Here is a 14,153-nt window from a genome sequence, read left to right on the forward strand (position 1 = left end):
CCAGTAACACCAAGTGACTGCACTCGGGGAACTCAACTCGGACAGAGGGAGGCATTTCATTGTCAATCACTTCAGACAGAAATGCCCTGAGCACCCCAATTATCACTGTGGTTAACTCCTCCAGAATAAGAAAAGGGGCAAAAATAATTTCCTGGGGTCCCCCACCTAGTTTGGTTTGGGCAAACAGGGTAGTCTCCTTTCCAAACAGACATGTCTCTATATGACCTGTGACTGCAGACTAGGCAGTGTCATCCTGTGGCAACTAATAAAGGCTCGGAGGCTGAGGGGGCAGCTGAATCTCTAGGACCAACTGAAATAGAAAAACTTTAGAGTGAGGATCACAAAAAGCCCCGAATGCAGATCTCCATCATTTCAGGTAGCCTAACCAGGAGGCTATCACAGCAATGGCCTCAATCCCAAGAGGCAAAATCCAGGCAGCCCCCAGCCACACAGCATCTCAACCACCTGTATCAGCTGTATCAGCATTAATTTTCACGTCAAAAAATAAAACTTTCAGAAATTCCTATTGTGGTGCAGTGAAAATGAATCCAACTAGTATCCATAAGGATTCAGGTTCAATCGCTGCCCCTGATAAGTGGCTTGGGGGTCTGGCATTGCCATGAGCTGTGGTGCAGGTTGCAGATGTGGCTCGATCCTGTGTTACTGTGGCTGTGGTGTAGGCTGGCAGCTGCAGCTCCAATTCTGCTGCTGGCCTGGGAACTTCCATAAGCCTCGGGGGTAGCCCTAAAAAAGCAAAGAAAAGAAAGAAAGAAAAAGAAGGAAAACCTCCAGTCATTCTATTCTTGTGGCAAGTTTTCTTGAGTTTGGTTTGGTTTTGTTTATTTTGTTTTGTTTTTTGGCTGCCCCACGACCTATGGAGTTCCTGTGCCAGGGATCAGATCCAAGCTGCAGTTGTGACCTACATCACAGCTGCAGCAACATCAGACCTTTGAACCCACTGTGCCAGGCCAGGGACTGACCTGCATCCTGGCACTGAAGAGATGTCACCAATCCTGCTGCGCCATGGCAGGAACTCCTCTGGAGTCGTCGTCCCCCCCCCGCCCCCGCTTTTTCTTTTTTTGAGGGCCATACCCGCAGCATCTGGAGGTTCCCAGGCTAGGGGTTGAATCAGAGCTGTAGCCACTGGCCTACACCACAGCCACAGCAATGCCAGATCCAAGATACTTCTGCAACCTACACCACAGCTCACGGCAACACCAGATCCTTAACCCACCGAGTGAGGCCAGGGATCAAACCTGCATCCTTCTCATAGATGCCAGTCAGATTCATTTCCACTGAGCCACGATGGGAACTGCGAATTTGTTTTTTTTTTTTTTTTTTTTTTTTTTAATTTGTTGTTGTTGTTGTTGCTATTTCTTGGGCCGCTCCCACAGCATATGGAGGTTCCCAGGCTAGGGGTTGAGTTGGAGCTGTAGCCACCGGCCTACGCCAGAGCCACAGCAACGCGGGATCCGAGCCGCGTCTGCGACCTACACCACAGTTCACGGCAACGCCGGATCGTTAACCCACTGAGCAAGGGCAGGGATCGAACCCGCAACCTCATGGTTCCTAGTCGGATTCGTTAACCACTGCGCCACGACGGGAACTCCCGAATTTGTTTTTAAAGAAGTAACACCTTGGAGTTCCTGTCATGGCACAGCACAAACAACAAACAAATCTGACTAGGAACCATAAGTTTCCTAAAAAAAAAAAAAAAAAAAGAAGCAACACCTTAGTTATCACACAGGTATAATCTTATAATCTCCTGGAAACGCAAGAATCTTTCACCAATGTACAGGGTGTCCTCTGCTGCCTATGAAGGGTCCAGGGCCCTGGTCACAGGCACAGGGTGGCCGTGGGCCTGTGTGTGCTGAGAAAGTAGAAGTGAAGCACCAGCTGAGCACCTTCTCCAAGTCCCCATCTCTGTGAGGACACTGGCACCAACCCTGATCTGCATATTCATGGACATGGCAGAGACCAGCAAATTACCGTAAGTCTTTCTGAGCACCAACATGAAGGCCATAGGCTGAGCCTAGATGTTACGTCCTCACTAGCCATCTTCAAACAGGTGGTCCCAGTGAATAAGCAGCTAAGTTCAGCACAATCTGGTAACTAGGACAGATGCTTCCCACAAGTTTAAGAACCAGTATTGTACTTTCTGGAACTGGAATAGAAAAGGGCGGACTTGTTCAAGATCATGAAGGGAGGAGTGTTACAGGCTGGTCCCACTGTATACAAATGAATACCTACCTGAGGGGAGAAACTTCATGGTCCTGTCCTACTCACAGTAGTTCACATAGCTTATCCTTGTAAGGTCCAAATAAGACTATTTTCGTCAGTCAGCAGCAAGCAGGATGGCAGAATTATCACCAAAGAAATGCAAACCAGGCACACCATAATGTCTGGAAGAGGACCTCCCTCCAGTTTTCACCTCTAAAGCCCATTCTCCTACTCCCCTAGCCCCTCATCCCTGACCGGAAGGGCCCCTGTGGCACTTGGGCACTTCCTGGGAGAAAGGTTACTGCCGAGGAAAGTACCCACCAGCTGTCCAACTGCAGCCTCAGGTGGCCTCTACCACCTGGATCCTCATGAAGGGTCCCATCATCCAGGCTGGCAACAAGAGACTGGGAATAAATGATTGAGGTCTATGTAAGGTAGTAGTTTCCAGGACACCAGGAAGCAAGGTCAAACCTTCAAGATACCTCCTCGTTGAGTTTGGGACAGAACGGTGGCCTTGGAAGAATTCTGGAAATCCAGTCTGATGGTGGGGGTCTTAAAAAATACAAAACAACCTCCAACCATGTGACACCAAAGCTTCCTAAAAAGCAGAATTCAGTTCCTCTGACCATTTGTCAGGGGCCAGGTCAAACAGTAAAAATCATCTAATAACTTCTAAGATGTGGCTGGAGTCATCCAACAACCATGTCACAGCACTGATGGCCCTGACTGAGGCCACGTATTCAGCCCAGGAGCCCCAAGGCCTCATCATGGCAAGGTCCAGGCCAACAAGGTAGTTCCCAGCCCAGGCTGCTTCATCACAGCCACAAACTCTGATGTTGTATTTTAACAATCACAAAAATTGCATGACTGATTAAAATCCTGCGAAGTTCAAAGGAAGAAACCACAACAACGGCAATATCTATCAGTAAATCACGGCTTGCACTAACAAGCCAATTAAAAACAAATTGAGAAATAACGTGAAAAGACACCACATCTCCTGACAATGTACCCAACAAAAAAAGCACTATCAGAGGACATCAGGAACAGAGGGGCTCCATAGAGAGGGTGTTTCAGGGAACTATCAAACTCTCCTCATCACTTCCAGCCCTTATAGAGTAAACTGAGCCCAAGATGGAAGATGTAGAGCTTCCCCAAGGTCTCGGAGGCAGCAGGGAAGAGGGGAGGGTGGACTATGTGGCGCTTCTCTAGGCCATCAGAGCTTCCCAGCACCCTGAATGGACATTTCCCATCACTTTATCCTCTTGCTGGCTGGGAAGAGTTCTGCTCAACTCAGCCAAAGAGCTAGTATCAAGGGAGCAAGCAGGAAGGAAACTGTGCTGGGGGTCAGACACCTGGAGAAGCCTACTCCAAGAGGAGAGAGGCAGCAAAGGCCAAACCCCCAGCCCCCATCAAGGCTTTAAAAGAGTGAAAGGCCTGCCTCCTGGGATCCAACAGCAAGAAGACCAGAATTTTGAAATATGCTTGGCTTCTGCTACCTTGAGTCAGAATTTTCCTTGCTGGTAAGAGATTTCAGTACTACAACTGATGTGCTATTAAGTACAATGCAAATGTCATGTGAATCTCAGTCTTAACAAAGAAACCTGCAAGGACCAGTCTTGGACTGTGCCCTCAGTGGAACGTTGCCTTCGTGAGACTCACTCCAGAGTAAGCCAGGAACCTCACAAAATGCAAGACTCTGACATACGAAGCCCACATCCAACTTGGACTGAAATGTCTTTCCTCTTTATAAAAACACTAGAGTTCCTGCCTGTGTCAGGCTACACTCCAGCTGGAGGGGCCCTCGCACACACACACACCAGTACATATAGAGCCATCACACACATGTACAAGCAAATGCATGTGTGCACACAGAACCAATATATATATATATATATAGACCACCACATGGCACTTTTCCTCCAGACAAAGGTACACTTCTAAGCTGTCAGTTATTAAGAACACAGATCACATTCCAGAGAAACACTGTCCTAAGTGGGGTTCAGGTTCCCAAGCAGCCCAAAAAGTCCACCTTACTCCAATGTCCTCAAAGCACAGTCCTGCCAATACAACTCAAACCAAGCAAGACATCCCCTGGGAAGTCACCTCAAGTCACAGACCACTAGCCCTCTCTGAAAGGGGGCTGCAAGGCCAGCAAGATCAAAAGGTACAAGGAGAAGGAGAGGAGGGGCAGTGCCACAGGGGCAAGGGGGAGAGGGGTTGTTGTGCAAACCCTCATTCCATACGGCAAATTCAAAGACTGCCAGCTTTGCAGAGGACCTTTCAGCCTCCTCCTAGGCCCACCCCACTGTCGTGCTCTGTCACTTGCCACCTCACACAGACCCAGGTCCACCTAACCATCCAACACAAAGATCCAGCCTGAGACCCAGGTCCTGCAGGTCGGTTCCCAACACCTCAATGACACTGCTGTTAGAGTGGGGGGCTCCGCTGTCCTCCATGATCCAGAACTCCTCATCAGTGCTCATCAGGCTTTGGTGGCACAAAAGAGGGAGGGTCTGACTCTTCATTGAGAAAGCTACCACTGGGCACAGAGATTCAAACCACTGCAGAAAAGCCCAGACAACAATGTCAGGAACAGAGAAAAGTGATTCTCTTGAAGTGATTCTCTTTAAGTAAGTGATTAACACGCTGACAAGAGATTTTGTTACTAAATGAGGAAAAAGAAAACTGTAACAGTGGCTAACAATTATTGAATTCTTTATTTGGTGTGAGGCATGGTGCCAGTACTTTACATGCCTGATTTCATTTAATCCTCATAACCACATAATGAGGTACTACCAATGCTACTCACAGTTCACATGAGGGACTGACTATCACTGATGCCCATACTTGACAGGTGAGAAAACGGAGGCTGAGAGAAGTCAAGGTGATAGGCCAGGGTCTCAAGATTAAAGAAGTTAAATAGGGATCCAGGCACAGGTCAGCCATCTCCCAGACCCAGGCTCAAATCTGAACCGCCTCAAGACAGTCTGACTCTAAAACCATCCTAAGGCTGGATCCTTCCTAAAGCTCTGGGAAATTTTCCTAAAGCAATGAGCAACACACCTTCAATTCCTCTTGTAAGAGCACACTGACTTAACCTTTTACTGAATTGCTGGAAACCTCCTGGAAGATTGAGCCTTGTTGTGCAAACCCTTATTCCACACAGCAAATTCAAAGACTCGAGTGCGTCTTCATCTTCCGTAAAAGGCACTAAAACCCTCAGAGATTGACAATACATATTCTGAGCCACTACCTGCCAGGGTACAAGCCAAGGAAAGGAGCTTAAAGGATCTGATCAACACCGCAGCCTGAGTCATAAACTAGGACTTTTTCATCTTCACGGTGTGAGATGTACGTGCAAGTCAACCATACTCTTAGCACATCTCAGAGCAAACCAGGGATTCTCGGCATAGAGCACGTGTGCAGAATTATCTTCTTTCCTTCCATCAGAACAAGACAGCACTCACACGTGAGGCAAGGAACAGAACAGACACAGACCAGTGAGAAGACAGGTTCCCTGGCCACTGACACAGCAATGAGAGCAAGGACAGCAGAAGACACATGGCCCAGGGGACATGGAGCTTGGAGGACAGCCCAGGTCCTGCAGGGAGGGCTTCCTAAGGTGTGATAGCCAAGGAACATGCTGAGCTACTGCACATGAGGCACCAGGCTGCTGCCCTCATCTAACTTACCAGATTCCTCATTCCTACCCTCGACTTCAAAAATCAGGACCCTGATGTTATCTTGGTCATCACCAGGCAGAAGCCACTCTCGGATGCAAGCCATTTTCTTCCAAATGCCAAATCCCCAAGGCCTCTCTCCTTTCTGAGTCCAAAACCCTCCCTACTCTCAAAACCAGTGATGTCATTCGGCAGGACACCCAACCGTCTTCTCCCCTGAACTCTGCCAGAAAAGTCAGCATTTGAAAACATTTCAGTAATGTATGAAACCGGGAAACTTTCTCAAACTAGGAAGCAGCAGCTGTTGGAATAATTCATGTGGATTTTTCAGAGAATCTTCTTAATCACTCTAGATCTGTCTGGAAGTGTCCAAAACCTCAAGCTGGAAAATTCTCAGAATCCATAAAATGCTGATTACCAACCAGCACCCCAGGACACAAGAATCACATCAAGCCTCTTCCTGGTCCCTCTAACTGCTACAAAGCTCCTTCTCAGGCTATTAAGGGTTGTATCCCTCTAATTTCCATCCGTTATTGCTTCATTCTTGGGAACAGAGTAGAACAAATTTGTATATATGAAACAGTCCCTCAGATACTCTAATCTTTCATCTGCTATTTATCACACTTTCATGTAACACAAAGCACTATTAGGAGTTCCTGTCGTGGCGCAGTGGTTAACGAATCCGACTAGGAACCATGAGGTTGCGGGTTCGGTCCCTGCCCTTGCTCAGTGGGTTAACGATCCGGCGTTGCCGTGAGCTGTGGTGTAGGTTGCAGATGTGGCTCGGATCCCGCGTTGCTGTGGCTCTGGCGTAGGCCGGTGGCTACAGCTCCGATTCAACCCCTAGCCTGGGAACCTCCATATGCCGCGGGAGCGGCCCAAGAAATAGCAACAACAGCAACAACAACAACAACAGAGACAAAAAGACAAAAAAAAAAAAAAAAAAAAAAGCACTATTAGTTTGGGGAGGACGAGACATAAGGACAAATCAAGTTCTTCACTCAGCCCCCAGAGCCACCTGAGAGGTGGCAGGGTCAAAGACACACCCCTCCAGTTCATGAGGGTCCTGGATCCTGATGGTTACACAGGATTGCTAGACTTCAACCACTGTGTTCTCCAAGTGAAGCAAATATCAGCCATCCAGAGCCACAGGCTGGGCTGTCTCACTAATGCTCACCTTCTCCCAGTCAGTAGACACAATCTCGGGCCATCCTCTCCAGGACCCAGCTCACCTCACCTTTGCTCCAACTCAGCACCCTTAAAACTGAAGACCCACTACCTCAAGGCCTGTGTCACCTTCCAGTCCTCACTCAGCTGCCACCTCTGAGACACGCTGCTGCCCCATTCTTCCTCTTTCCCAGGGCACCCTCGCTTATGTAGCAGATAGATTCTCAAGGACAGAAACAGGCCATCTCATGCATCACCAGAACTCGGGGCAGAGGATGGGCCAAGCAAGGAAGGGATCCCAGCCACTGAATGGACAGATGACTTGTCCTCAACCCCTGGTATCCAGTCAACCTCCCACCCCATCTCCACACACAGTGTCTCTGGCACCTGTCTCTGCCTTTTATTCTGCATTAGGTAAATTCAAGGCCATGTTAGTTCATGTCTGCCTCTTATCAACGGCCCTTTTACCTCACTGACTTCCCTGACCGTGTCAAGTATACATGTTCCTCCTCACAAACCTCAGGGCTCTCTACGCTTTTAGGATCAAGTGTAAACAGCCTTCCATCTAAGATCATCAATAATAACACCTTTTTTTTTTTTTTCCCTGCACCTGCAGCATACGAGAGTTCCTGGGCCAGGGATGGAATCTGAGCCACAACGCTGATCTATGCCACAGCTGCAGCAAGTCCGGATCCTTAACCCACTGAGCTGGGCCAGCAGTGACCAGAAACACTGCAGAGACAACGCTGGATCCTTAACCTGCTGCACCACAGCAGGAACTTCAACAATAACCATTTTTCAACTTTCTTCTCCACTAAGATTTTCCATAAACCCTGAGGTCCAAGAGGGTGATCTGCCAACTCCAACCCTTCCTGTTACTCCAGTGCAGGGAACACTCCTTGTGAACAGTCTAGTCCAGCCCAATGAACCTTCTCCACAATAGCTATAGGACCCTGGGACCAAGGAAACCATCTCTTCTCAGAATAGTGTGCATGGAGGGCACAGATCAGACACCCCATCTTTCTCACATCATGGCATATAACAAAAATTATATTTGTATAATGCACTTCAGCAGAATGTGGGCTACTCACAACCTGAGGAGCTGACCTGGAGCTGGAACCATGTGGCCAAAAGTACATCTCTGGCACCCATCTCAGCCAGCTGGCTCTGCTTACAGACTCCTACAGCCAGCATCTCCAGCTCTGGTCATTTCACTGTGTGGTGATGAGCAGCCAGTGCTGCCATTTCACTCCATGAGGCACCTATCAGAGTAGTTTAAGCTCTTAAATGTCAATGGGTTAACTTTTTTTGGAGGGAGGGAGGGCATGCCCAGGGCATACAGAAGTTTCAGGGCCAGGGATCAAACTCAAGCCACAGCAGTGACAACACCAAATCCTTACCTACTATGCTACCAAGTAACTCCTAATAGGTTAGCTTTTTTAAAAACCTTTTGTTTTTTGTCTTTTTAGGACTGCACCCACAGCATATGGAAGTTCCCAGGCTAAGGGTTGAATTGGGACTGTAGCTGCCAGCCTAGACCACAGGCACAGCAATGAAGGATCCAGACCGTGTTTGAGACCTACACCACAGCTCATGGCAATGCTGGAAGCTTAACCCACTGAGCAAGGCCAGGGGTTGAACCAACGTCCTCATGGATACTAGTCAGGTTGGTTACAGCTGAGCCATGACAGGAATTCCTAAGATAACTTTTTTTTTTTAGGGCTGCAGGTGCAGCATATGGAAGTTCCAGCTAGGGGTGAATCAGAGCTACAGCTGCCGGCCTACTCCACAGCCACAGCAACTTGGGATCCAAGCCAGGTTTGTGACCTACACCATAGCTCGGAGCAACACCAGATCTTTAACCCACTGAGCGGAGCCAGAGATTAAACCCTCATCTTCATGGATACGAGTCAGGTTCTTAACCCATTAAGCCACAACAGGAACTCCTCAAACAACTTTTTAAAAAATAGCCAGCTCTGGAGTTCCCATTGTGGCTCAGTAGTTAATGAACCTGACTAAGATCCATGAGGACGTGGGTTCGATCCCTGGCCTCACTCAGTGGGTTAAGGATGCAGCGTTGCCATGAGCTGTGGTGTAGGTCGAAGATGCGGCTCTGATCTGGTGTTGCTGTGGCTTTGGCGTAGGCGGGTAGCTATAGCTCTGATTAGACCCCCTAGCCTGGGAACCTCCATATGCTGCAGGTGCAGCCCTAGAAAAAGGCAAGAAGACAAAAAAATAAGTAAGTAAAAAATAAAGACAGCCCTGAGCGTCCAGAAGCACCCTGAGTTTTCTGCTGTGTCCTGTCCCATCCTCACATTAGAGACATCATGATGACCTCAAAAGACAGTCTTGAGGAAAGAAACCTGTCAATGGACCTCTATAAATAAAAGGAAGAAGAACCTAAAACAAAACAGAAAATACTGGAGTTCCCGTCGTGGCTCAGTGGTTAACGAATCCGAGTAAGAACCATAAGGTTGCAAGTTTGATCCCTGGCATGGCTCAGTGGGTTAAGGATCCAGCGTTGCCGTGAGCTGTGGTGTAGGTTGCAGATGCGGCTTGGATCCCACGTTGCTGTGGCTCTGTCATAGGCCGGCAGCTACAGCTCCAATTCAACCCCTAGCCTGGGAACCTTCATATGCCACGGAAGTGACCCAAGAAATGGCAAAAAGACAAAAAGACAAAAAATATAAAAATAAAAAATTGCCATGGAAAAATAAGGATGAGTGAGATCAAACTAGAAGCTCCAGGAGGGAACACAGATCTATATTCCCCTCTCTTCTGCAAGGAAACCCAAGGCAGGCCACCCCTTCTTTCAGTCCTCAGTTTCCAATTTGTAACATCAAGGGCTGCTGCAACTCTTCTTGAAGTCTGAATGCTGCCTGCTAAGTTCAGCAAAACAGCACACAGAAGCAAGCTAGTCTCAGGTGAGTGTTAAACTTGCCTGTTGCCCAGGGACCAAAAATAGTTACATTTCTAATGCTCTGCCTGACAAATATAAATGGACAGTAAGGCTGCAATTACGTGTCAATCCAGACCCAATCTGCTGATATCCTTGACCAAGAAAGCTTCAAAAGCAGACCAAGCAATGTCTACTACAGACACCTGAGGTTCCTGCCTCCTCCCCAGACTTTAGTATCAGGAAATGTTGCCTGTAAGGTTGAAAGAGATAAAAAGTTTCAACAATAAAAACTTTAAAGGTTTGGGAGGGGAGGCAGCAGAGAGATGACCCACATACAAACTGCTGAGAAGGTCAACTAATCAAACAAAAGTGTTAAGGAAAACACTAATCAAACCCTCGAAATCGCCCAGGCTTCCAGTAGGTATGAGAATCCCAGGGAGGGATCCGACTCCAGAATCCTCTGAAAGAACTGTCTGCCTTTGAAAGGGGTTGGTATTAACCCTTTACATGCACAAGAATAATACAGGAGAGAACAGAAAATGAAGTTCAAGTGTTCTATCAATGATATGAAAGTCCTGAGAATATCAAGAGTCTGCAGTGACTCAACCAATTCAATCAATGCCTTCAAACCAAGGATTCAGTGTGCCATGTTCCTACCTTTCCCAAACCATTGAGCATCTGCAAAAAAACATGTTTCCTTAGTGGATATATTAAAGTTGTTAACAAGCAAAAGTTTTCAGAACCAGCTGGCAGTGAGCCTGCCCAACACACACAAGAAAAATGAAAATCTGATATTACTGCCACAAAAGTCCACCAATGGAAATTCAAGTGACATATTGGCCTGAAACCTGTTCACCTCCAAGGTCATGGTGAGCACCTGCCTCTAAAGTAAGATTGTGTTGAGTAAAGTTTAACAGCCACTGACTCAAAGGCTAATTGCACAAAACAACTAGGATTGGAGGAAATGTTATATTGGGATTATATGCAGATTTAAGACCACAAATTTTTTCATTTCCCTTCCAGATAACCTAACCAAACTTTTGAGGTGAGATCTCCTTACAATGAGTTTTGAAGACCTCCAAATTGTTAGGTTATGGTGGGATTCTGTTAAGGAAAATCTAGCTTTTCCATCTGAGTGTTTCATTGTATGTAGTAATTGAGATGTGAAACCCCAGGGGGGATCATCATGTTGTTATCTGGGCAGAGAAGAATTTTGTCTCAGAGATAAGTGAAGAAGCAAGGGCTGGGATACCCCTGACTACTTTCAAACATTTCTCACTTGCCCTCACAGCCATCCCATGAAGTTAAGGATACAGTCCCCATCTATCAATGGGAAAGCTGTGGCTAGGCAACCTGCCCATAAGCCAAAGAACAGTAAGCTATAGTCAGATCTGTCAAATTTCCAAGCCGGCTAGAGAGCTGTAAGTGCAGAAAAAGGACAGGATTCGGGGCCAGTCCCTCCCATTTGCCACTGCAACCTACTTCCACCCCACCCCAGAGTCCACTCAGGGACAAAGCTAGAGGTACAGGGGCCCCTCCTGGTTCTCAAAGGGAAGACCCCATGAGAGATCTGCCTACCAAACAAACATCTTGCCATCTTACAGATGGAGGAGCTGTCCCTAAAAGTCAGGATGTGTGGTTCAGCAAGCCCAGGGTCAGAAAAACGAGCTGTTATCTCCTTTGCCCTGGTAAGGAACCGCCAATCCAGCCATTCTCAATCTCCAGGGAGGCACCAAGGCTAGTGGGAAAAACCTTCATAGTGTGAAATCAGAAAGACTGGAGCCCAGTCCCAGCTGTAGAAAAATTAGCAAAGTGACCCTATCAGCCTCTGTAGAGACTTCATCTTCTTCCAACCGAAATGTTAAGGACAGGCACATAACAGACAGTGATTAGTTTGTCCCACAAGCATGGAGGTGCTCTACACACGACAAGCAGAGCAGTCATTAATGCTTTGGGGCTCTGCCTCACCTGTTCTAGTTGCAATGGTGCACTCAATGAACTCCAATTAATTGAGCAGGTACACACTAGGGGCTGTTCCATACCACTTGTATTTATTATCTCACTCCCAACTCAGCCATTCAAGGTAGCCATTACTACCTCCTTTATAGAAATGGGGAAGAGGTCAAGTCACTAACTTGGTCAAGTCCCTAATAAGTGGCCAGGTGAAGCTCACACCTAACCTAAGGCAAAGCCAGGGCGGCCCACAACACCCTACAGGGAACTACTGCCCAGGAACTGGCTCACAGCCTCCCCAGAACCAGGAGCCAAGTGGCCATCATTCTGCAGCAGTATTTTTTAAAAGTTTGCTCAGAGGTATTACCTTTAGGATGAATTAAGGGGTTTTTTTGTTTTTCTTTTGTCTTCTTAGAGCTGCACCACGGGCAATCAAAGTTCCCAGGCTAGAGGTCAAAATAGAGCTATAGCTCCCGGCCTATGCCACAGCAGCAACAATGCCAGATCCAAGCAAGCCTCGTCTGCAACCTACACCACAGCTCATGGTAACGCCAGATCCTTTAACCCACTGATCAAGGCCAGGAATCAAAACCACATCCTAACAGAAACTACTTCATTACTGCTAAGCCACAACAGGGACTCCAGGTTGAGCTAGCCTTAAAGGTTTAAACCAAAAGACCTGACCAGCAAGGCAGGTCAAGTGGTGTCAGGTCTGAAGACAGATATGCAGGAGGAATGACTGAAGGAGTCTTCAAACAAATGAAGACTTTCTCTCAAATTTCACACTGCCTCTGCCCCTTTCCCTCCCTGCCCCTGACTGCAGCTGCACCTGGCTATCTCTGAGGCCATGCAAACTCAAAGTCCCATAGCTTCAAAACCTTCCCCCAAACTCCAGTCTCAAATTGCTGGAAGTCCCCTTTCGGGTATCGCCCATCCCTTGCCAGCACATTCTACCTCAGATGCTGGCCTGTGTTCCTTGGAGGGATATTAAGTCTTCAGTCCTTTTCATGTAAGGAATCCAAGAACTGGGAATGAGGGGAACAGGAAAGCAAGGCCCCTGACAAACTCCCCTGTAAAACAAGTACTTTTGTGAAGAAAAGAGAAAAGTGGGTGCAGTGCACTGAAGCTGCAAAGACCCTTTCCCACATACCCTGGAGGGTTCTGGAGGATCCTCAGTCACTTCCTAAGGCTACCTGCAGGTATTCAATTAGAGTAAGTCTCTGTGCCTTCCAAAAGACTAACCTACATTTTCTTCAGACAAAAAGAGGTCAAAAATACAGCCTAAAAAGCAAGGGGAGGGGCAAAAAGCACACGGTTTGACATTCCTCTTGACTAAAAAGTCCTGGATCATGTTTTCCAGAATCCATAAATATGCTAGATCTGCCCCCGGCTGGTACTTTTGTTTATAATAACACCAGTCTCACTACTTCCGCCTCACTGCCACCACTTCAACTCCCGTCTTTTTTTTTTTTTTTTTTTTTTTAAATCTCTACCTTCTTAACATGCTGCCTTCCTAACTCAAGGAAAAGATGTAGTGTTGCAGTTCGCATATAAAATAAGTTTTGTTGGCGTTCCCGTGTTGGCATAGGGGAAACAAATCCAACTAGGAACGATGAGGTTGCAGGTTCAATCCCTGGCCTTGCTCAGCGGGTTAAGGATCCAGCATTGCCGGGAGCTGTGGTGTAGGTCGCAGATTCGGCTTGGATCCCGCATTGCTGTGGCTGTGGTGTAGGCCAACAGCAACAGCTCCAATTAGACCCCTAGCCTGGGAACCTTCATGTGCCACAGGCGCAGCCCTAAAAAGACAAAAAATAAAGTTTGTTGCCTGAAAGAATAGCAATCTAAGGCCAGACTGTCTAACTTACCTCCTAAAACGGCTCAGATAACAGCATCCATTCTAATAAACAACCACACTTAGCAGGCAGCACAGTTCTGTAAGCCTCAAACTATGACACTGCCAACTTGTTCTTCTGGTTCTGCTGCACTTCCCCACTCAACAACTGTTACAAGGAAATCCCAATGATGCTCTATTACCCCAGGATGACTGCTCATGAAGACCTCACCTACTCACTTGTTTCAATAATCTTCCTAGTTTTCTACAATGAGCATAAATTAACTCTATTAACGAGGGGAAAGAAAAGTCTAGGGAAAATAGCCTTGTCTGTTCCATTTGATGGCACAGAAACACACCAAATCTAAACAAGTAGTTCTCTAGATGAGCATTTGAGTTGCCC

The 14,153-nt window shown here is 47.2% G+C and overlaps 1 protein-coding gene across 20 annotated transcripts in view; it reads right to left on the minus strand.

Moving 5' to 3' along the window:
• Positions 1 to 14,153, minus strand: part of GATAD2A (GATA zinc finger domain containing 2A) — a 101,626-nt gene that overhangs the window by 72,480 nt on the left and 14,993 nt on the right. The gene's annotated exons all lie outside the window — the stretch shown is intronic.

Source organism: Sus scrofa, chromosome 2 (genome assembly GCF_054392235.1).
Source record: "Sus scrofa isolate SSC_HxYL_T2T_F1_AM1 chromosome 2, Sscrofa_HxYL_maternal_Yorkshire_Landrace_v2.0, whole genome shotgun sequence".
NCBI lineage: Eukaryota > Metazoa > Chordata > Mammalia > Artiodactyla > Suidae > Sus > Sus scrofa.